Raw genomic sequence first — 23,712 nt, 5'->3', positions numbered from 1 at the left:
TTTGATTTCTGGTTCCTCTGCCTTTTCTAAAACCAGCTTGAATATCAGGAAGTTCACATATTGCTGAAGTCTGGGTTGGAGAATTTTGAGCATTACTTTACTAGCGTGTGAGATGAGTGCAATTGTGCGGTGGTTTGAGTATTCTTTGGCATTGCCTTTCTTTGGGATTGGAATGAAAACTGACCTTTTCCAGTCCTGTGGCCATTGCTGAGTTTTCCAAATGTGCTGGCATATTGAGTGCAGCACTTTCACAGCATCATCTTTCAGGATTTGGAATAGGTATCTAATAAGGACCTCCAGTACTCTTGCCTGGAAAATCCCATGGACGGGGGAGCCTGGTAGGCTGCAGTCCATGGGGTCGCTAAGAGTCGGACATGACTGAGCAACTTCACTTTCACTTTTCACTTTCATGCATTGGAGGAGGAAATGGCAACCCACTCCAGTGTTCTTGCCTGGAGAATCCCAGGGATGGCGGGGCCTGGTGGGCTGCCGTCTATGGGGTCTCACAGAGTTGGACACGACTGAAGCGACTTAGCAGCAGTAGCAGCAGCAAGGACCTGCTATGTAGGATAGAGACTCTACTCAACACTCTGTAATGACCTATATGAGAAGGGAATCTAAAAAAGCGTGGGTATGTGTATAACTGATTCACTTGCTGTACAGCAAAAACTAACACAACATTGTAAATCAAGCATACTGCAATAATTTGTTTTTACATAAGATCTTGGACTGATACCACTAAACTAATGGTGTGGGGAAATGTCACTTGGATCTGTCTGAGATGATGTTAGACAAGATAAGTTCAAAACATTTTACTGAGCCCAGACAAAGGGGAATATTCCCTTATAACCCCTCTTTCCAAATCTACAACTGTTTAAACATGCATTTTATATGACTGGAAGATCCTTTTTGTCTCTGAGCTTTCAAATCCACAGCATGTATACAGCTGTGCTGTCTGTCATGGTTTGTATCTGTTTTACAGAATAAACCATGGGGTTACTTCAGGGGCTATTTTCTTCTATTTTAAATCCATGTATATTTTATTACCATCTTTACAAATAAATAACTAGTAATTAGCAGGTAAAACTTTGGAGCTAAGCTGTAAGGTCCATCGGGTACATTACAGAAATCAATTTTCTGATACAGTGAGTGAGTGGCTGGTTATGGCACATTGATCTCTGGAAAGTTTCTCAAGAAAATTGTGGAAGTTACTTACATTAGTGCTGTTTTGATGATGCTATGTAAATAAAGGCATTCATTTTGGAGCAATGAGGTGGAATAAATATTTAAAGGATAAGCTCTTTATTACTTTGATAAATAGGTTTGCATCATGGATGATTAGAGTTGAGCAGGACCAAGGTGATCACAAAAGCAGTCCTTCAACTCACAGGAGTAGACACTGCAGTAGAGAGTGTAGTGAAATGCCAGGGAATGTGTGCTGTGGAACAAGACTATCAGACTATGTTGATTTCTTTCCAAACTGAATATCTATGCAGCAATGAGCAAGTGACATAACCTCAATTTCTTTTCTTTATAGTGAGGATCATTAATACAAGTGTGTAATTATTATAGCAATTTTAGGGTTGCCAGATAAAACATACAATACCAAATTACATTTGAATTCAGATAAATAACCATCTTTTAGTATAAGTATGTCCCAAATATTGCATGAGACATACATATAATGGAAAAAAAAATGTTTATCTAAAGTTCAGATTTAACTGAGCATCCACTATTTTTATTTGCTATATCTGACAACCTGTGAAAAGTTTGCGTATCAATGCACACAAAGTCCTTACGGAAAAGTGTTAAGAATGCAGCAACAGTGAACATGCTCTTTTTCTAGTTTTCTATCTGTTAAGATGAAGAATAGATTATAGTCCAGATACACTGATTTCCATAAGGCCACACTGTTATTTTATGACCTCTTATCAATACCTTCCACCTACATTAAAAGAGGATAAATTCCCATACAGCCAGAACCTGTCCCTGACCCGCCATCTGCATGAGCACAGAAAAAGCAGAGACATTTTCATGTCAAACAGATTTGAACAGAATAATTAGATAAAAGAGATGTGCATCAACACACCCACAAAAATCAAAAGGGTTTCAAATCCCAGGAATGACTGCTGGTTTATCTGCTTTTAGAAGGTTATCGCCTGAGATTATTCATGCCATAGTCATTACAACCCCATTTATTAGTGTGAGTAAACAAAACCTGATTACATGCAATGGCCCCCAGAAGCAATTATATCCTATTTCCTCATTTTAGAGCATTATCCTCAAATTCAGTGCTTTAGTCTTTCCAGCATTACTGCATCTAGTAGATTAATTATGTAGAACTAGTATTGTGGTGTAATAACAGTATTTCTTGTTTGTCCCTAAAAGGGCAATTTAACAGGCAATCTGAGATGGCAAAAAAATATGAATGGGGATAACATATCAAAATACCTTAGACTGCAATATCAATATGGATTATTATCCTGACAACAATGCAAGTAGAGAGGATGGTAAACACGAAATTGTTGTGGGGCGTGGGGGGAGAGAGAGATGTGTGCTTTACTCCCACTCACCCCAGTCTCCCAGTGGCCATGAGAAAATAGCCTCATGCAAGCATCCAGGAAGAACACCAATATGTGCTCGTGGCATGAACTGAAGTTCTGGGAAACCTCGTGTCTGGGGAAGACATGAGATTCTTGGCTTACGTGTCAATATCATGAACCCACTCACTCATGCTACTCGTGTTGTTGGGGATCAGGACAAAGCTGTGGTATTTTATTTCATCTGATCGTTTAAGGTACCCTGAGTGCTCTGAATGAGGGAGCCAACTGTTAGCTGCTGTGCAGTGGCTGGCGTTTAGTAAGTGCTCAGTACATATTAGGTCCTTTCCTTTTCATTTGGAACTTTCCAGGTGGCGCTAGTGGTAAAGAATCCACCTGCCAGTGCAGAAGATACAAGAGACCTCTCTGGGTCAGGAGGATCCCCTGGAGTAGGAAATGGCAGCCCACTCTAGTATTCTTGCCTCTACATTCTTACCTGGAAAATCCCATGGAGGGAGGAGCCTGGCAGGCTAATGTACATGGGGTCGCAAAGAGTTGGAAATGACTGAGCAACTAAGCATGCATACATATACTTGCCTTTTCCTTTAGTTTCCATTTGGAGAGGAAATACATTAAAAATATTGTTCTAGAAATTCTTTTGCCCTTTTTACAAAGTTAATTAAAAAAAAACTAGTGATTTTGTTATAATTACAAAATATGTGAATTTTATTTTAGTGACACTGATACTAGGATTAACTTAAAATCATCAACTTGAATTTTTGCATTCCTCCTATCATTCATACGACTTCCCAGGGGCACTAGTGGTAAACAGCCAACCTGCCCATGCAGGAGAAACAAGAGACACGGGTTCGATCACTTGGTCAGGAGGATGCCCTGGAGTGCGAAATGGCAACCCACTCTAGTGGGTTGGACAGAGGAGCCTGGTAGGCTACAGGCCATGGGTCATTGTATTCACTCATACATTGACTGCATGATTTTAATTATAATTCAAATATTTAAAAGGAAAATCCATCAAATAAATTTAAAACAAGTCATATATGGGATTATTTCTAAAGAAACAACTCACACACTCTGAATTGAACATTAATATCAAATGACTAGCTTTACCGACAATTTATTTTCTACCAAACTGACTATTTTATTGTCCTCAAATTATGGCATAGCTATTATGGTTCAGGTACAATTTTACCTCACTTAATTCTAAAATTTCACAAAATACAGATAATCAAAGACTTGTTATAAGAGAGGAGATGCTTATGTTTTAATTTACTTACCTAAGTATCTCACATATAAGGAAGAAAAAGCTGACAGAATATTTGTTCTTACTTTCATGATGGAATTGATTTTTTAAATTATGACTATGATTAAATGATTAATAAAAAATGATCATATACTGATCTTTGAAATATTTTATTGTGTGAAACTTTCTTCAGATGCTAATTAAGTGGTTACACAAAGCAAGAGTACTTGGGTGTTTCCCATTACACTAATACATCCAGTCCTAATACCACTGTCACAGTTACCTTATTCCCTTAAATATAAGAGTATGAGATCTGACTGTCCTTCTTGGGAAAAAGATTCCACTGAAAGTTGCATCAGTGGAAAAGAAGGCACAGTAGCAATCTTCCGAGGGAGCTGTCTTTATCCCTTCAAAACTAGAAGAGGAGAACGCATGAAGGAAGTGTTAACCAGCCAGCCATATATAAACATAGTCAGAAATCAATAATCCCTCACAAAAAGGAACAAATGTGAAGCATCAAATACCCACACACACAGAATGAAACATTTCCATTCAAAGAACAGAACCATCAGTTCAGCCTGATGGTGCTCTGACCTGTGAAGAAAGAATCCTATCCTGGGACCTCAAGCTCTGATTTAAACATCCTTCCATGAGTCAGAGATTAGTGGACATCCAAACTTCCTGTTATTGCCAGCCTCCACTCGCCTCCATCAGTAGAGATCTCTTATGTTTACCCTGTCCCTTTCTAAGGTAATTCTGTGTCCTGTCACCCAAGAAATTCACAAGGAGTAAGTGTCAACAGCACTACTTCCAGAGAGATGAGAAAGCCTTAAACAGACCCCTTGGCTTCGCCCCCTATCTCAGGCTGTGAATTTTTGGAGAGCGGAGTGGATATGCCTTCTACTGAGTGTTCTCTTACACAAAATTTTACAAAATGGTTTTACCTGTTTTGCCCTCCATACCTTTAATTCTAAAAATATTGCTTTTTTCTTGCTTTGCTTGTTCTCGTTTGAGGTCTCCTGTTTTATGTTTCTCATTGTACTCTACAGAGACTTCAAAAAGATGTGTTTTTCTAAAGGTATAAGGAAACTCTGAACACATGCTAAACTAATAATAATATATGAGCAAGTTATGCTATTTCCATTTCAATAAATCCCTATATGCAGTTGCTACCTGAAGCTCCTTGCTGTCGTATAACTTGCACCAATAAGCTAATGTCTCAATTTTGTTTTCCTAGCAGTTTTATTTCAGCTTTAAGTAGCACATTTAGGACGCTGGGCAGTATGATTAAGATTCAGAGACCTCAAGTTCAAAGTCTAATTTGTTCTACACTCAGCGAGATAACTTCAGGCTACAGATCTATCCATCAATAAAAGGAAGGAAGGTGAAGACAACCACATACATGTTAAGTGACATCTATGCTCCAGGTTCTGTGTATATTCTTGCTTCCCTTTCTCCCTCCTTTCTTTTCCTTCCTTTCCCACTTCCCTCCTCTTTCCTTATCTGTAGATGTATAGATATAACATCAACATTTTTAAAACCCCTGTGGAATAGGCGTTCTTGACATGTTTTATAGAATAGATTATGAGCCACTTAAAATCAAGGTTCATGCACCAATTACTTATGATATGCAATATATCTAGTCTGGTACATAGTACAAAGTAAGTGCTCAGTAACACTAACTTATAACAACTCAAAGGAATAAATTTATTCACAGGTTATCACTTGACCTAGACTTTGATACTATTAACACCAATTCCTTTATCCTGACAGTCTTAACCTTATTCAGACATTCTTTTGTCTGGTCAGTCCTGGAATCAAGCTTTCATTATAATTTCCTTAGTGTTACAGCTTTATAATCTACATGTACACAACTACATCATATCAATTTATCCATATCTACTGAAGGAAATAACACTTCAGTAAAGATTAAGATATATTGAAATAATATTAATGAGAAATCACTTCCATGTACTTCTGAATAGATACTGAGCCTAGCCCAGTGCTACCCACTAGAATTTTTGTGATGATGGAAGTGTTCTTTGTCTGCACTATACAGTACTGTGGCCTTGAGCCACGTGTGGTTAATGAGCACTTACAATGTGTCTAGTGCAGTGGAAGAATTGAATTCTTAATTTTATTTAATTTTAATTGATTGTAACTTTAATTTCCATCCAACTGCACAGTTCAGATCTAGTCTATTCTTGCAAGTATGTGTTTATTTAAGCCACTCAATTTGCCTATTCTTAAAAGCCTGTGTAGGCAGAGACTGCATGTATTTTTCAGCCTTTTTTTTAATACAGTAGTTTTAATCTATTAATCTCTTCTCTCTAAAGAAAAAAAACCCATATTGCAGATTTAACAGTGAGTACTAATTGTCATCCATCTTCATTTCTGTTTTTTCCTAGTCTCTCTGTCTCTTATAGCATCTTTCATATTCCTATTGTTTGTCTTAACCTTAGTATATTGGATACTTTTTTTTGCTTTTGGTTCTGTATACACCTCAATCAAAAACCAAGTGTGTGTGTTTATGTGTGTATATGTTCTTTTGTAAAAATATTAATAATATTTATTTTAAGCAAATTTGAATCTCTAGTCAGAGTTTTACAAATGATTCCTATGTGTTTATGTCCATTTTCTAATGGAGAATACAAGTAAGTAAATAAATATATCATATTGGAGTTGTTCATATTCTTTAAGAATTTTGCTGTGAAGTTTGAATTCAAGTATACATTAACACAATTCCTTGTAACCATTTACATTTGTTACTTGAACAAATAGAGTTTTCTTAAAATTTGGCTGGTTGGAGTTTATACTAAACTGTCACCCATTTAATGTCAGGGCAAAAAATAAGTCATTAAAACCTAATGCTCTGTTTTACAGAAACTTTGTCAGATTGGTATCCTTTTAGTTTCATTTATTGTATGTTGCAAAAACTAGTTGTCTGTGTTAAAAATATATTGAGGTTCTTTCTTGAGCTAGGACTGTTCATTAAATGAAAATATAACTGAATTTTAACTTCAAAAAAAAAAAAAAAGAAAGCTAGGCATTCAGATTTTTGAATGGCACTTCAGAAGTAAGCAAATTTTTTATAATACTGCAATTATGGAAGTACTATTTATTTTTAGCTCCTATAATTCTTAAATTAATATCACAGTACTGAATTAGTTCAATATCAGAGTATTCCAAGTCTATGCCACTGCCACTAATGCTGAAGCTGAAGTTGAACAGTTCTATGAAGACCTACAAGACCTTCTAGAACTAACACCAAGAAAAGATGTCTTTTTTATCATAGTGGACTAGAATGCAAATGTAGGAAGTCAAGAAATACCTGGAGTCACAGGCAAGTTTGGCCTTGGAGTTCAAAATTAAGCAGGGCGAGGCTAAAAGAGTTTTGCCAAGAGAACCAACCCACTGGTCATATGAAACATACTCTTCCAACAACACAAGAGAAGACTCTACAAATGGATATCACCAGATGGTCAATACCAAAATAAGATTCTTTATATTTTTTGTAGCCAAAGATGGAGAAGCTCTATATACAGTGAGTGAAAATAAGACCAGGAGCTCTCTTGTGGCTCAGATCATGAACACTTTACTGCAGAATTCAAGCAGAGAAAACCACTACTCCATTCAGTTCAGTTCAGTTGCTCAGTCGTGTCCGACTCTTTGCAACCACCTGAACCACAGCACACCAGGCCTCCCTTCCATCACCAACTCCCAGAGTCCACCCAAACCCGTGTCCATTGAGTCGGTGATGCTATCCAACCATCTCATCCTCTGTTGTCCCCTTCTCCTCTTGCCCTAAATCTTTCCTAGCATCAGGGTCTTTTCCAGTGAGTCAGTTCTTTGCATCAGGTGGCCAAAGTATTGGAGTTTCAGCTTCAGCATCAGTCCTTTCAATGAACACCCAGATTTGATTTCCTTTAGAATGGACTGCTTCGATCTCTTTGCAGTCCAAGGGACTCTCAAGAGTCTTCTCCAACACCACAGTCCAAAAGCATCAATTCTTTGGCACTCAGCTTTCTTTATAGTCCAACTCTCACATCCATATATGACCACTGGAAAAACCATAGCCTTGACTGGACGGGCCTTTGTTGGCAAAATAATGTCTCTGCTTTTGAATATGCTATCTAGGTTGGTCATAACTTTCCTTTCAAAGAGTAAGCATCTTTTAATTTCATGTCTGCAGTCACCATCTGCAGTGATTTTGGAGCCCAGAAAAATAAAGTCAAGCACTGTTTCCACTGTTTCCCCGTCTATTTGCCATGAAGTGATGGGACCAGATACCACGATCTTAGTTTTCTGAATGGTATGACTTAAAGCAAATCCCTTATAATTATACAGCAGAAGTGACAAACAGATTCAAAGGATTAGATCTGATAGACAGAGTGCCTGAAGAATTGTGGACGGAGGTTCATAACATTGTACAGGAGGTGGTGATCAAAACCATCCCCCAAAAAAAGAAATGCAAAAAGGCAAAATGGTTGTCTGAGGAGGTGATGAAATAGCTGAGCAAAGAAGAGAAGTGAAAGGCAAGGGAGAAAAGGAAAGATATATCCGTCAGAATGCAGAGTTCCAAAGAATAGCAAAGAGAGACAAGAAAGCCTTGCTCAGTGATCAACGCAAAGAAACAGAGGAAAACAATAGAATCGGAAAGACTAAAGATCTCTACAAGAAAATTAGAGATACCAAGGGAATATTTCATGCAAAGATGGGCACAATAAAGGACATAAATGGCATGGACCTAACAGAAGTACAAGATATTAGGAAGAGGTGGCAAAAATACACAGATGAACTATACAAACAAGATCTTCATGACCCAGATAATCACGATGGTGTGATCACTCACCTAGAGCCAGACATCCTGGAATGTGAAGTCAAGTGGGCCTTAGGAAGCATCACTATGAACAAAGCTAGTGGAGGTGATGGAATTCCAGTGGAGCTATTTCAAATCCTAAAAGATGATGCTGTGAAAATGCTGCACTCAGTATGTCAGCAGATTTGGAAAACGCAGCAGTGGCCACAGGACTGGAAAAGGTCAGTTTTCATTCCAATCCCAAAGAAAGGCAATGCCAATGAGTGCTCAAACTATCACAAAATTGCATTCATTTCACATGCTAGCAAAGTAATGCTCAAAATTCTCCAAGTTAGGCATCAACGGTACTTAAACTGCGAACTTCCAGATGTTCAAGCTGGATTTCGAAAAGGGCGAGGAACCAGAAATCAGATCACCAACATTTATTGAATCATAGAAAAAGCAACAGAATTCCAGAATTCTGCTGGTTGACTACTTAAAGTCGTTGACTGTGTGGACCACAGCAAACTGTGGAAAATTTTGAAAGAGACAGGAATACCAGACCACCTGACCTGCTTGCTCAGAAACCTGTGTGCAGGTAAAAGAAGCAACAGATAGAACCAGACATGGAACAACGGTCTGGTAACAAATTGGAAGAGTGACAAGTCAAGGCTGTATGTTGTCACCCTGCTTCTTCAACTTATATGCAGAGCACATCATGCAAAATGTCATACTGTATGAAGCACAAGCTGGAATCAAGATTCTTGGGAGAAATATCAATAATCTCAGATATGCAGATGACATCACCTTAATAGAAGAAAGTGAAGAGAAACTAAAGAGTATCTTAATGAAGCGGAAAGAGGAGAATGAAAACGCTGGCTTAAAACTCAACATTCAAAAATGAAGATTGGTGCATCCGGTCCATAACTTCGTGGCAAGTAAATGCATAATGATGGAAATAGTGAGAGACTTTATTTTGGGGGGCTCCAAAATCACTGCAGATGGTGACTGCAGCCATGAAATTAAAAGATGCTTGCTCCTTGGAAGAAAGCTACGACAAACCTAGACAATATATTAAAAAGCAGAGACATTACTTTGCCAACAAAGGGCCATATAGTCAAAGCTATGTTTTTTCCAATATTCATGTATGGATGTGAAAGTGGGACCATAAAGAAGGCTGAGCACTGAAGAATTGATGCTTTTGGTCTGTGATGTTGGAAAAGACTCTTGAGAGTCCTTTGGACTTCAAGGAGAACAACCAGTCAATTCTAAAAGTAATCAATTCTGAATAGTCATTGAAGGGACTGAAGTTGAGGCTGAAGCTCCAGTGCTTTCGCCACCTGATGCAAAGAGCTGACTCACTAGAAAAGACCCTGATGCTGGGAAATATTGAAGAAGGAAGGAGGAGGAGATGATAGAGGACAAGATGGTTGGATGGCATCACTGACTCAATGGACATGAGTTTGAGCAAGCTCCAGGAGATGGTGAAGGACAGGAAAGCCTGGCGTGCTGCAGTTCATGGGGTCTCAATGAGTCAGACATGACTGTGCAACTGGACAACAATATTTTTTAAACCTATATATATATATAATTTGAGAAAAAATGTCTTAAAAATCTTTAAGCTCCTTTTCTGAAAAATTTCATACAGCAATCATGGATTTATTACTTGAACAGATATCATCAATTTTGATTTGACTATCATTTGTTTAATTAGTTGGGTCATTAAAAAATAAAACAGAGCAAAGCAAAAACATACATTAAATCAGGAAATAGTTTTTCCTAATTACACATAACTACATATTAAGTTAGAATCATAAAGACCGATTTATTAACTATCTTTCAGTAAGGATATATGCATAGAACTTACTAGAAAGCACCTACTGGGTGCCAGATTTCTATGCAGAATCAATATCCGTCAAGACGTTTTTAGACAAAAGAGGGAAATTGCTACCATATATCAGTAATGCACAGAGCAGAAAAGAGATTGTATTATATTAATGGCTGAATATATTTTAAAACTAGGGAATTTTGAATTTGTAAGCATATAATTTCTAGCATGAAATATTTCAACATTAAAACTCTGAAATGCTATAGCATTTCAAGGACAACGCTTACTGTTACAACATAATAACATGACAGCTATGATTTTGCCTAATGTATGAACCACTTTTGACTCATAGTTCTTTTGTTATATATTTTCTTCACAATTTTCCCCCTACTTACAGCAGGAGGAGAGTGAGCTGGAAGACAAAATAAAAGCTACCCAGAGCTACATAACACCCAGAGATAGCATAGTCTGCAGTAAATATTGTTTACTATATTGGACACAGAGGATTTGTATAACTTCTGGGAAATTAAGACTAGAGATAAAAATATATAAACAATAGATTTTTTTGTTTTACTTGAAATGTGAAACTTTTGCAACTGTGAACAAACTTTCCTGCAAAGTGGAAGGTCACCTCTAGAGAAAACATTAACAGCCCCCAAATGCATGCAACACAGAAAATGATAAGCTAAACCTATGCCAGGAGAAGAGAAATTTAGAATAAGTACAAAATTTTTTTCTTAAAATAAAAACAAGTAGAAACATTGTTCTATATTTGCAGTTTCTGATGTAAAGATATATATATTTACACACAGACCCACACACATATATATAGACACACACATGCATATATATAAAACATATATATGTGTGTATATTATATATGTGTATATATTTAAGTTTACTAGCTTGTTAATTATATATAATTCTTATTATTTTAAATGTGTTTTGTTATTTTCAATTAATCTACCTGTGGTTTTACAAGAGCTTAAGCTAGAGAAGCTCCTAGTGACCAGAAAATGATAATCAGCAACCCAATGTCCAGCTGGTGCTCAGAGGGACATTAAAGATTGGGGGCAGGATTGGGAAACAAGATCCCACAAAGCTTATCAAAACATGGATGGGAAACACCTGCCATCCAATGACTTTTGCCTATTTATTTTAAGATATCTCATAATAGTCAAGCTTTATCAACAAATACACTCGACTTTCTTCATATGTAGAGTGGGTAGAGTAATAGACACTCCAACATGTGATTGAGGGTCCTATCTTGCTTAGTACTTTTTTCTGAACTAAAGTGTCCTAATTTGGATAATAAATCATGTGGCAACTCTGTGATTATGAGGAAAAGCACCTTTCAAGCAGGTTTAGGTTTAAAAAATCACTTTTCATAGAAATTGGATGGATATGCATATTGACATTGCCATACTCTAAACACAAAGAATACTTCAGTAAGGGTTTAAATGTTTAATAGTACCTAACTTGTATAGAACATGAAATATAACATCACCTAGGCCCAAGAAGCTCAAAGCCTAATAGATAGCAAGCCACTTGTCGTTGTCAGTGATCGGGCAAGGCTTCTACACCCACTAAAAGAAACTACACTTCCTGTATGTTTGGTCTGTTCTACTAAAAGTGTACTATAACACTTTTGACTGTACCCACAACAGCAGTAATAGAGTTAAATGACACTTGTCTTGAGGATAAATTTCTTCAATTATTTCATTTTGAACAACAATAAAATTCACTTTGATGATATCAGGCAGTTAGGAAAAACCAACTTCACTTTCACTCTTGAAACTATTCCACTGATCACGTAGGACTCCTTGTAACCCAGTTTTACTATTATAGTCCTAAAAATTAATGTTTTACTTTCTTTAGACTATCTAGTTCCTTTTGTTTGTACCTTATTCGTGAGATATATACCCTATAATGAGATATATGCTATCATATCTCCCAAAAGAAAATTGCATGTGTGTGTACAGTGAAGTGTTTTATAAAAATATTTTGAGCAGGTTAATATTTTCTAAGGGCTTCCCAGGTATCTCAGATGCTAAAGAATCTGCCCACAGTGCAGGAGACCTGGGCTCAATCTCTGAGTCGGGAACACCCCCTGGATAGAGCAACGGCAACCCGCTCTAATATTCTTGCCTGGAGAATTCCATGGGCAGAGGAGCCTGGCAGGCTACAGTCCATGGGTTACAAAGAGTTGGACATGACTGAGGAACTAACACACAATGTTTTCTACCTTAATTTATACACTAAAATCTTTTACAATTATTCTTATTTTAAATATTTCCCACAATAATGCACATTAACATAGGCCACAATAAATGTAGCTTTGTGTCTGTCATCAAAAAACAGAAAGGTAAGTTTTCAGAAGTAGGAGATAAATGGCAAGGGTTTTCTGGTGTAAAAGCTACACTGAATTGAAGCACAATAATATGCCAAAAGGTATCTTATGGCCTCTTCACCTCTGTAGTGTGATTTATGCAATATCAGTTCAGTGCAATTCAGTCGCTCAGTCGTGTTTGAGTCTTTGTGACCCCATGAATGCAGCACGCCAGGCCTCCTTGTCCATCACCAACTCCCAGAGTTTACCCAAACTCATGTCCATTGAGTTGGGGATGCCATCCAGCCATCTCATATTCAATGTCAATGACCGTTCGTTATGATATGCGTGCCTGGGACAAGCATAGCTGCCCTTTTCACGTCTCTAAGGCTGGCAGAAGTGAGCAGATACTTGAAAGCAAATCAAAATGACCAAACGTATCATTTGACCACACATTCATTAGTTGAAATTATACATGTAACTTGTATTAATCATTTTAATCCAGTTTAGAAAGTCAATTTTTATTTTCTTTCCGCCCACCGAGATAACCTAATATTCCCTTCAGCTTAACCTCTTTGAACAGATTTCTTCTTCATTCTAGATTCCTGATTTCCCTTTTCTTAGATTGCCTACCTTGCTGCTGCTGCTAAGTCGCTTCAGTCGTGTCCGACTCTGTGCGACCCCATAGATGGCAGCCCACCAGGCTCCCCCGTCCCTGGGATTCTCCCGGCAAGAACACTTGAGTGGGTTGCCATTTCCTTCTCCAATGCATGGAAGTGAAAAGTGAAAGTGAAGTCGCTCAGTCGTGTCAGACTGTTAGCGACCTCATGGACTGCAGCCCACCAGGCTCGTCTGTCCATGGGATTTCCACGCAAGAGTGCTGGCGTGGGGTGCCATCGTCTTCTCCGTTGCCTACCTTAGAAGCTTCTTAATTGTAGACTGTTTCCCTGCCCCTTTTAGATGCAAATCTTTTTAAAAGTTTCTCCCTTATGTCCTTTGAGTAAGGCCAGTTAGCAAGCCTCAGTGGCCTAACTTTCCATCCCAGTTCTTAAATTTTTTTTAGCATTCCCTACCCCACCAAGTGGAATAGAGCCCGACCAGTTCTAGCCCGTCTCCCCTCTTGCAATATTCTTGAATGAAATCTTCCTTGTCTGATTAATTTAACCCTCCAGGTTTGTGTACTTTGTGTAATGATTCACATAAGTAACTGAAAAAATATATTTTCATTTACCTGTTAGTTTCAGTAAGGTAGCCATCACACTGTGCCTAGTCCAGAGAAGACGAGTATAAATTATTTGCTGGGAAAATGATTAAATACTTCTAAGCATGACCAATATTGCAACATGATAACCAAGGTGAATCATATCAAATAAATTCCTCATGTGTGTTCAGTTAATAGTAATGTTTAGGACTCATTAGGCTGGACTTAGATTTTTTAAGAGAAGACTGAGATATAATATGTTTGTTTACAATTTAATACAAAATTAAAAGTATTTCACATACTTGATTCCAATACCAAACATCACTGAATTAAAAACAGTGTCTTAATTTCTCTCTGTTCATTCTTAAGTTTTCCAGTAACTACAATTCTTGTGTTTATCTGCTCTCATTTATGAACACTTTAGGGACCCTATCCACTTTTCCTCACAAGCACAAAATGTGAAAACAAGTCATTAGACTACTCCACCCTAAGGAGGTTGAACACAAAGTACTTCTGTACATGCGTCCAATCATCTTCCAGCTCAGAACAAAAAGGTGGATCTTTGTAAAAGCCTTCTGCTCTTTGTAAAAGCTTTTTGCCTCTGTAGTCTCTTTGTGTTCAACTCTTTACCAAAGAATAAATTCAGTTAGAATAGCTCTCAACAAATGGTATCAGGAGAAGGGTTTTACCCTGAAAAGTTCAAAGCAAGGCATGTGATGCTTTTGTTACTCTGAAGGACCACCTCTATCATTCTCTTGAAAATGGTTTTTGTAAATATGCCTTTTTCCTCATAGTAGTACTGTTTTACTTGTATATTTATATGATTGTATTGTAACTAATGGATATGTTAATCACCATTTCTGGTTCTGAACTTTCTCTGATTGGACTGAAACACAGTTTTACCTCATGTTGAGAAATAATTGGCAACAGAAATGAATTTGAAACAAAATTTTTTAAAATATATTTTAGTTCCATATAAAATCTTGGTAAATATTTTCTCACAAGAGATGAGAAGTCACTGAAATACTTTTAGTTATTTTCCTTTAGAGTATTTTAGTGACAATTGTCATTTAAAATTTTTTAATTGCATAGGAATTTTGACCTTTAATTTATGTTTTTCAAATTTGAATGGATCTTCATTTACACTGACAGATACTAGTATAGTGTGGACAAAATGCCCTTTCAGCCAAGGCAGTATTCTTTGAGAACTCTGTTGTTTAGGAAACATGCTTGACTAGACTGTTTATTCAAGGTACAGTTTTAGGTTCCTTCTGAAAAGCAGAGTTTGAGTAAGCTTGGATGAATGGGTATGCATAGTATAGAAATTGATTTCAACTCTCTAAGAAATAATTATTACAACTGATTTTGCCTCTTCTGAATGGGTTTCTACAGGTGGGAAAGTTGTCTGTGTGTCAGAAACTAGCTAAAAAGGAAAGTGGCTAATAAGGAACAGTTGTGGAAATCCTGGGCCACTGATCCTAAAGCAATGGTATACTGTTATTTTTACTTTTCCTTCATCCCACCTCTTCAGGTAAAATTTTCTCCAACACTATGTGCTGGTATTTAGAAAAATAAACAGGGAGTTTTGTTTATAATTGGGTTGAGTTGTTTGGAGAGAGTGGCAATGTTATTTGAGGCTTACCTAGCTCAGAATTAAAGGTGCTAAGCTGGACCAGGATAGATTTTGAACAGAAGAAAACTCCCTAGGGATTTGCAGAATACATGAGGAAAGGAATGAGCATGCACTCTTCCTGCAGCGAGGGATGTTGGACACTAGCAAGTGGCTATGAAATGGAGTGCAGTCCAGACTGAAGCCAGAAAGAAGATGAGAAACTGGACAATTATAACATTTTAAAATAGTTGCTAGTGTGTAAAATATTAATTGAAAGTGCTTTGTTTCATCCTCACATTATGTAAGACAGGTGTTATCATAATCACCTGTTTATTTACTATAATTTACAAAAATTGAAGTACTAAGAGAGAAAGAAGATAATGGGGAAAAAAATCACAAAAAACTATGGCTGGAATAAGTCTGTATGAAGGCTAGTAACTCTAGGAGACCAAAAAAAAGAAAAAATCAAAAGCTAAAAGTTCCGTCCATACCTAAAAGGAAGAAACACTCATCACATCCAGACACTGCTACTCACTTGTCCTAACCCCATGGCTATTCATTACAATTGACTTTAATTATTGTTCCTCCTGCGAATTTAGAAAACTTTGCAGATCAGACTGGTATGTTGATTTTCAGCCACAAGATTTTGACTAATCTTCTTGTTTAGGTTCTTTTTTGTTGGAAAGTCAACCACAATAGTGGTGGCAGAGGCCCCAGAGGACACTGATCTGCATGCACCACCTCAGAGGTTGCCATTTTGGCATCAAGACCTGGCACTACCCAACAGCCAGAGTTGGGATGTCTCAGGCCAAACAACCAGCAGGATAGGAACCCAGACCGAACCAATGACCTCACAGCCACCTACAAATGCACCCTGTGACACCACCCTGCCTACATGTGGGACGAAACCTGGCTTCACCCACTGGTGGGCAGGTGCCAGTCCCTCCTACCAGGAAATCTCCACAAGCCCCATGACCAGCATCACTCACTGGAAGCAGACACCAGAAGAAAGAGGACTATGATCCTCTAGCCAGCAGAAAAGAGTCCACAAATCCAGAAAATTAGACAAAACTACATGGTAGTGAAATATGTTTCAGAGGAAGGAATAAGATAAAAACCCATGAGAACAAATAAATAAAGAGGAAATAAGTAACTTACTTGAAAAAGAATTTAAAGTAATGATAGTAAAGATGATCGTAGCTCTTGGAAAAAGAATGGACCAAGATGATACAAGAAATGTTTCACAAATAACTGGAAGATTTAAAGAACAAACAGAGAAGAATAATACAGTAACTGGAATGAAAAATACACCAGAAGGAATCAAAAGCAAAATAACTCAGGCAGAAGAATGGATAAGTGACAAGGAAGACAGAATTACAGAGACTACCACCACAGAAAAGAACAAAGAGAAACGAATGAAAAGAAATGAGGACAGTTGCAGAGATCTCTGGAACAACAACAAACACAAAACACTCATATTATAGGGCCCCAGAAGGAGAAGAGAGAGAGAAGGGGCCTGAGAAAACGTCTGAGGAGGTTAGAGCTGAAAACTCCCCTAGTGCGAGAAGGAAAACATTCAAGCCCAGGAAGCGCAGAGTCCCACACAACATCAACACAAGGAGGGATGTGCCGAGACAGATATTAAACAAAGTGACACAAATTAAAGGCAAAGGAAAATATTAAAAAGAAGGCAACAAACATACATGGGCACCTCCCATGAGTTTATTAGCTGATTTTTTCAATAGAAACATTGCAGGTGACAAGAGATCTGCAGGCATTTAACATATTACCCACACTAACAAACTGAAGAATAAAAAACATATATGATCATCTCAATAAATACAGAAAAAGCTTTGAAAAAAAGAACACTGATTTATGATAAAAAGCTCTCCAGAAAGTGGAAACAGAGGGAACTTACCTCAAAGTAATAAAGGCCATAGATGACAAACCCACAGCTAACATCATTTCAGTGGTGAAAAGCTAAAATTTTCCTTCTAAAATCAGGAACAAGGTAAGGATGTTCATTGTTACCACTGTTATTCAACATAGTTTAGGAAGTGCAAGCCATGCAACCAGAGAAGAAAGAAAAATAAAAGAAACCCAAATTGGGAAAGAAAAATTAAAACTACCACTGTTTGTAGATTGCATGATACTACACATAGAAAATCTTAAATGGTACCAGAAAATGGCTAGAGTACATCAATGAATGTGATAACATTGCAGGATACAAAATTAATGCAGAGAAATCTCTTGCCTTCCTATACACTTACCATGAAAAGTCAGAATGAAAAATTAAGGAAATAATTTCATTTACCATCACACCAAAGAGAATAAAATACCTAGGAATAAACCTAACTAAGAGGCACAAGACATCTGACCTGAACACTCTAAGAAGCTGATGAAAGAAATTGGAGATGACACAAACAGAAGGAACAAAATACCATGTTATTGGATTGGAAGAATGAATGTTGTCAAAATGGCTGTACTACCCAAGGCAACCTACAGATTCAATGCACTCCCTATCAAATTATCAGTGACATTTTTCACAGAAATAGAAAAAAAAATTCTAAAATTTATATGGAAACATAAAAGACCCAAATAGCCAAAGCAATCCTGAAAAAGAAAAATGAAGCTGGAGGAATTAGGCTCCCTGAGTTCAGTCTATAGTACAAAGCTACAATGATCATAACAGTATGGTACTGGCACAAAAGCAGACATATAAATCAAGGGAACAAGATGGAAAGCTCAGAGATAAACTCACACAACTATGATCAGTTAATCTACTACAAAGAAGGCTAGGATGGATAATGGAGAAAAGACAGTCTCTTCAATAAGCAGTGCTGGAAAAATTAGACAGCTGCATGTAAATAATGAAATTAGAACATTCTGTATCACCATGCACAAAAATAAATGAAGTCAATTAAAGACTTAAATGTAAGACTGGATACTATAAAACTCTGAGAGGAAAACACAGGTAGGACACTCTTTGACATAAATAACAGCAATATCTTTTTTAGCTCTCTCTCCTAGAGTAACAAAAATAAAAACAAAAACAAACAAATGAAATCTAATTAAATTTAAAAGACAGAGAATTGATCTCCAAAACACATAAATAACTCATGCAACTCTATACCAAAAAAACAAAAAACCCTATCAAAAAATGGCAGGAGATCTAAATAGGTATTTCTCCAAAGAAGACATAAAGATGACCAAAAAGCACATGAAATACATCATTAAATATCAGAGGACTGCAAATCAAAATTATAATGAAGTATCATCTTACAACAGTCCTAGAATGGCCATCATCAAAAGTCTACAAACAATAAATATTTGAGTGGGTGTGGAGAAAAAGAACACTCTCCTACATTGAATACAACTACCACTGAACACAATCTTACTACTGTAAGATCCGGCAATCCCATTCCTGGTATATATCCAGAGAAGACCATAATCCAAATGTATACTTGCACCCCAATGTTCATTGCTGCCCTACTTACAATAGTCAAGACATAGAAGCAACCTAAATGTCCATCAACAGAGGAATAGATAATGAAGATGTGGTACATATATAAAATGGAGTATTACTCAGCCAAAAAAATTAAAATAATGTCATTTACAGCAACAAGAATGGACCTAGAAATTATACTAAATGAAGTCAGACAGAGAAAGACAAATATCATATGATATCCCTCATATGGGGGAATTTTTTATAAAAGAAAACAAATAAATGAACTTATTTCCAAACAGAAACAGACTTACAGATATCAAAAACAAGCTTATGTTTAGAAAAGGGGAAATGTTCGGTGGAGAGGAATAAATCAGAAGCTTGGGATGAATATACACATTCTACAGTAGACAAGGTTGGAGAAAAATAATGGCAACCCACTCCAGCATTCTTGCTTGGAGAATCCCATGGACAGAGGAGCCTGGTGGGCTACAGTTCATGGGGTCACAAAGAGTCGGACACGACTAAGTGACTAACACACACGCACACATGCGCATACACACACACACACACACACACACACACACACACAGTAGACAAGGTAGATAATCAACAAGGATCTACGATACAGCACAGGAACTCTACTCAGTATTTTGTGATAACTTATATAAGGACTGAACTGAATATAAAAAATAATCTAAAAAACAATGAATATGTGTATAACTTAATCACTTTGCATGTACACTAAAACTAACACAATATTGTAAACTAGCTACACTCCAATAAAATAGAGTGTATCTACAAAAAAAAAATCTACCACAGATATGGAAATGTGAGCTAATGAGCACAGCTCAGCTATTGTTGCTGTACACTCCCTAAGTTGTGCCTGAACCTGGAGTGGGTTCGCATGCCTTTCTCCAGGGAATCTTTCCAGACTCAAGTCTCCTGTGTTTCCTGCATTGCAGGTGGATTCTTTACTGCTGAGCCATCAAGGAAACCCCATATTTTTTTTCAGGGAAACTCTTTGGATGATTATAAAGAAAATATAAGAAATTTGGTTTCAAATATTTAAGAACATTGGATTGTGTAAGTGATATATTAAAATAAGATCCCATACAAAGACTTTAAGATTAAAATTCTGTTTTAAGTAATTAAAAATGTCAGGCCATGTAAAGGACCAGAATAGACTGACTATATTAGCATGTTAACACTTTCTGGAGTATGAAAAGAGTGTCTGAAATTTACTGATTGATGGCACATATCTGAAAACACTGGAAAGACACATAAGCTAAGAATGTTGACTATATACTTTAGTATAATTTGCATCTCTTAAGATAGCTTGGGAGTACATGGAAAGCAAAGAATGTCATAACTGAGATCAAAGTGAATTACACTTACTGTAATTTAATTTTTGACAGAGTGATTAAATAGCAGACTGAGAGCAAAAATAGGTACAGTATTTTAATGGACAGTTGAATTAAAAGAAGTCATTATTGGCATGGAAGTCTTGGTTGAAGTTCTTAAAAAATTAGAAAATGTAAATTGTCTTAAAAGAACCTAGATTACTTTTTTTGTTTTAGACAAAATTGGGCACTTGTCCAGAAAAATAGTCATTAATAGATACACAAATGTGAGCTTCACACATTTTATTCCTTAGCAACTAATGTTGTAAAATAATTTAGGCTAGCTTAGCAGGGTTTATAACAGGATATTAGCTATGAGAGTTGGTATCATCTTTCAAACAACCTAAAATTAGGTTGATATGGGTAGATCCATTAAGATCAAGGAAAAGAGCTCTGGGTATATATTGTTATCTGTGGGAAGATTTGGAAAATCCCAAATGAGCCAGAAATAGAAGTAGGAATAAAGGAAGTAGAGAATCCCTGGCTGCATACTAAATTTGATAAAAACTCATGGGACGGGCAATGAAAAAACTTTCTTTTTAAGACAAGAAACAAGGATTGATTACCAAGACCCAGTTTCTCCCACAAGTCAGTCTCTACCACCAGGAAGTTTCCATAAGCTCTTACCCTTATCCCTCAGAGAGCAGACAGAATGAAAACCACAAGCACAGAAAACGAATCAAATTGATCACATGGAACACAGCCTTGTCTAAATCAATGAAACTATGAGCCATGCCATGTAGGGCCACCTGAGACGGATATGTCATAGTGGAGAGTTCTGACAAAATGTGGTCTGCTGGAAAGGGAATGGCAAACCACTTCAGTATTCTTGCCTTGAGAACCCCACGGACAGTATGAAAAGGCAAAAAGATGTGACACTGAAAGATGAACTACCCAGGTGTGTAGGTGCCCAATATGCTACTGGAGAAGAGTGGAAAAATAACTCCAGAAAGAATGAAGAGACAAAGCCAAAGTGAAAGCAACACCCAGTTATGGACGTGACTGGTGATGGAAGCAAGGTCCTACACTGTAAAGAACAGTATTGCATAAGAACCTGGAATGCTGAGGTCCCTGAATCAAGATAAATTGGAAGTGGTCAAATGGGAGATGGCAAGAGTGAACATTGACATATTAGGAATCAGTGAACTAAAATGGGTTGGAATGGGAGAATTTAATTCATATGGCAATTATATCTACTACTGTAGGCAAGAATTCCTTAGAAGAAATGGAGTAGTCATCAGAGTCAACAAAAGAGTCCAAAATGCAGTTCTCAGGTGCAATCTAAAAAATGACAGAATGATCTCTGTTAGTTTCTAAGGTAAGCCATTCAATATCAGAGTAATCCAAGTCTATGCCCTGACCAGTAATGCTGAAGAAGCTGTAGTTGAAGAGTTCTATGAAGACTTAAAAGACCTTCTAGAACTAACACCAAAAACATATGTCCTTTTCATCATAGGGGACTGGAATGCAAAAGGAGGAAGTCAAGAGATACTTGGAGTAACAGGCAAATTTGGCCTCAGAGTTCAAAATGAAGCAGGGAACAACAGACTGGTTCTCAGTAGGGAAAAGAGTACCTCAAGGCTGTATATTGTCACCCTGCTTATTTAACTTTTATGCAGTGTACATCATGAGAAATGCCAGGCTTGATGAAGCACAGGTTGGAATCAAGATTGCCAGGAGAAATATCAATAACCTCAGATATGCAGAGGACACCACCCTTATGGCAGAAAGTGAAGAAGAACTAAAGAGCCTCTTGATGAAAGTGAAAGAGGAGAGTGGAAAAGTTGGCTTAAAACTCAACATTCAAAAAACTAAAATCGTAGCATCTGGTCCCATGACTTCATTGCAAATAGATGGGGAGACAATGGAAACAGTGACAGACTTTATTTTTTTGGGGGGGGGTGCTCCAAAATCATTGCAGATGGTTATTGCAGCCATGAAATTAAAAGATGCTTGCTTCTTGGAAGAAAAGCTGTGACCAACCTAGATAGCATATTATAAAGCAGAGACATTATTTTGCCAAAACAAAATTCTGTCTAGTCAAAGCTATGGTTTTTCCAGTAGTCATGTGTGGATGTGAGAGTTGGATTATGAAGAAAGCTGAGTGCCAAAGAATTGATGCCTTTGAACTGTGGTATTGGAGAAGACTCTTGAGAGTCCCTTGGACTGCAAGGAGATCCAACCAGACCATTCTAAAGGAGATTAGTCCTGAATATTTATTGGAAAGACTGCTGAAGCTGGAACTCTAATACTCTGGCCATCTGATGCGAAGAACTGACTCATTGGCAAAGACCCTGATGCTGGGAAAGATGGAATGCAGGAGGAGAAGGGGATTACAGAGGATGACATGTTTGGATTGCATCACCTACTCAATGGACATGAGTTTGGATAAACTCCAGGAGTTGGTGATGGAAAGGGAAGCCCCGTGTGCTGCAGTCCATGTGTCACAAAGAGTCAGATACAACTGAGTGCTGAACTGAACTGATTGAACATTATATATGTTAATAAACAGAAACCCCAATAAAGTCAGAGCCCAAGAGGAGGAACTTTCATGTCTTACAGTTTAGCACAGACAAACAAGAAGTAAAACTTCTTCTTGGCTGGCAAGAGTTCAACCAATGAGAGACTGTCACACTTCAGTCAGAAAAGTCACTATGGACTCCCAAGTCCTCCAATGACCTCTGTGTCTACTACAACCCTCCCAACTTCCCTTTTGCTCTATAGAAGTATTCTCTATTTGTGCTCCTGCCTTGCCAAGAATGTAGACTCCAAATTGCCATTCTATATGGATATCAATAGACCCACTCTTTCTGGGGAAATAATCAGTAGTTGTATCCATCTTAGGTCAACAGCATGCACTTGTGCCGGCATCTCCACTTTACATGAAGTGACCTGATCTCCTCAGTCACTACTGATTGGATCAGGAACTTACAACTGACACAAAGTCCACCATTTACTAGTTGATGATGGATTCAGCTCCCATGATACATTTGAAGATTTACTAACTACTAAGAGTTCATCAAAAAAGTGAGGGGGGGCATGTGCTTGAATAAAAATGGTACGAAATTTGGCTTGGGAGCCTGGTGGTCTCTCTCAATGATATCATGATCTTGACCTCCACTGATGACATAAAAGTAGCAAAGATAAACAATATTATCAAGTAATAAATGCTCAACCACCTAAGACTGATGAAACTGTATGAGTCCCATTATAAACAATGACAACAAAAGTCATTTAACCAAAATAAGTTTAACTTTTAACATTAAAGCTTTGTGTAATGTTCCACACTGTCTCC

Source organism: Bos javanicus, chromosome 7 (genome assembly GCF_032452875.1).
Source record: "Bos javanicus breed banteng chromosome 7, ARS-OSU_banteng_1.0, whole genome shotgun sequence".
Taxonomy (NCBI): Eukaryota; Metazoa; Chordata; class Mammalia; order Artiodactyla; family Bovidae; genus Bos; species Bos javanicus.
The sequence above is the reverse complement of the archived record's forward strand: the minus strand, read 5'-3'. Positions refer to the sequence as shown.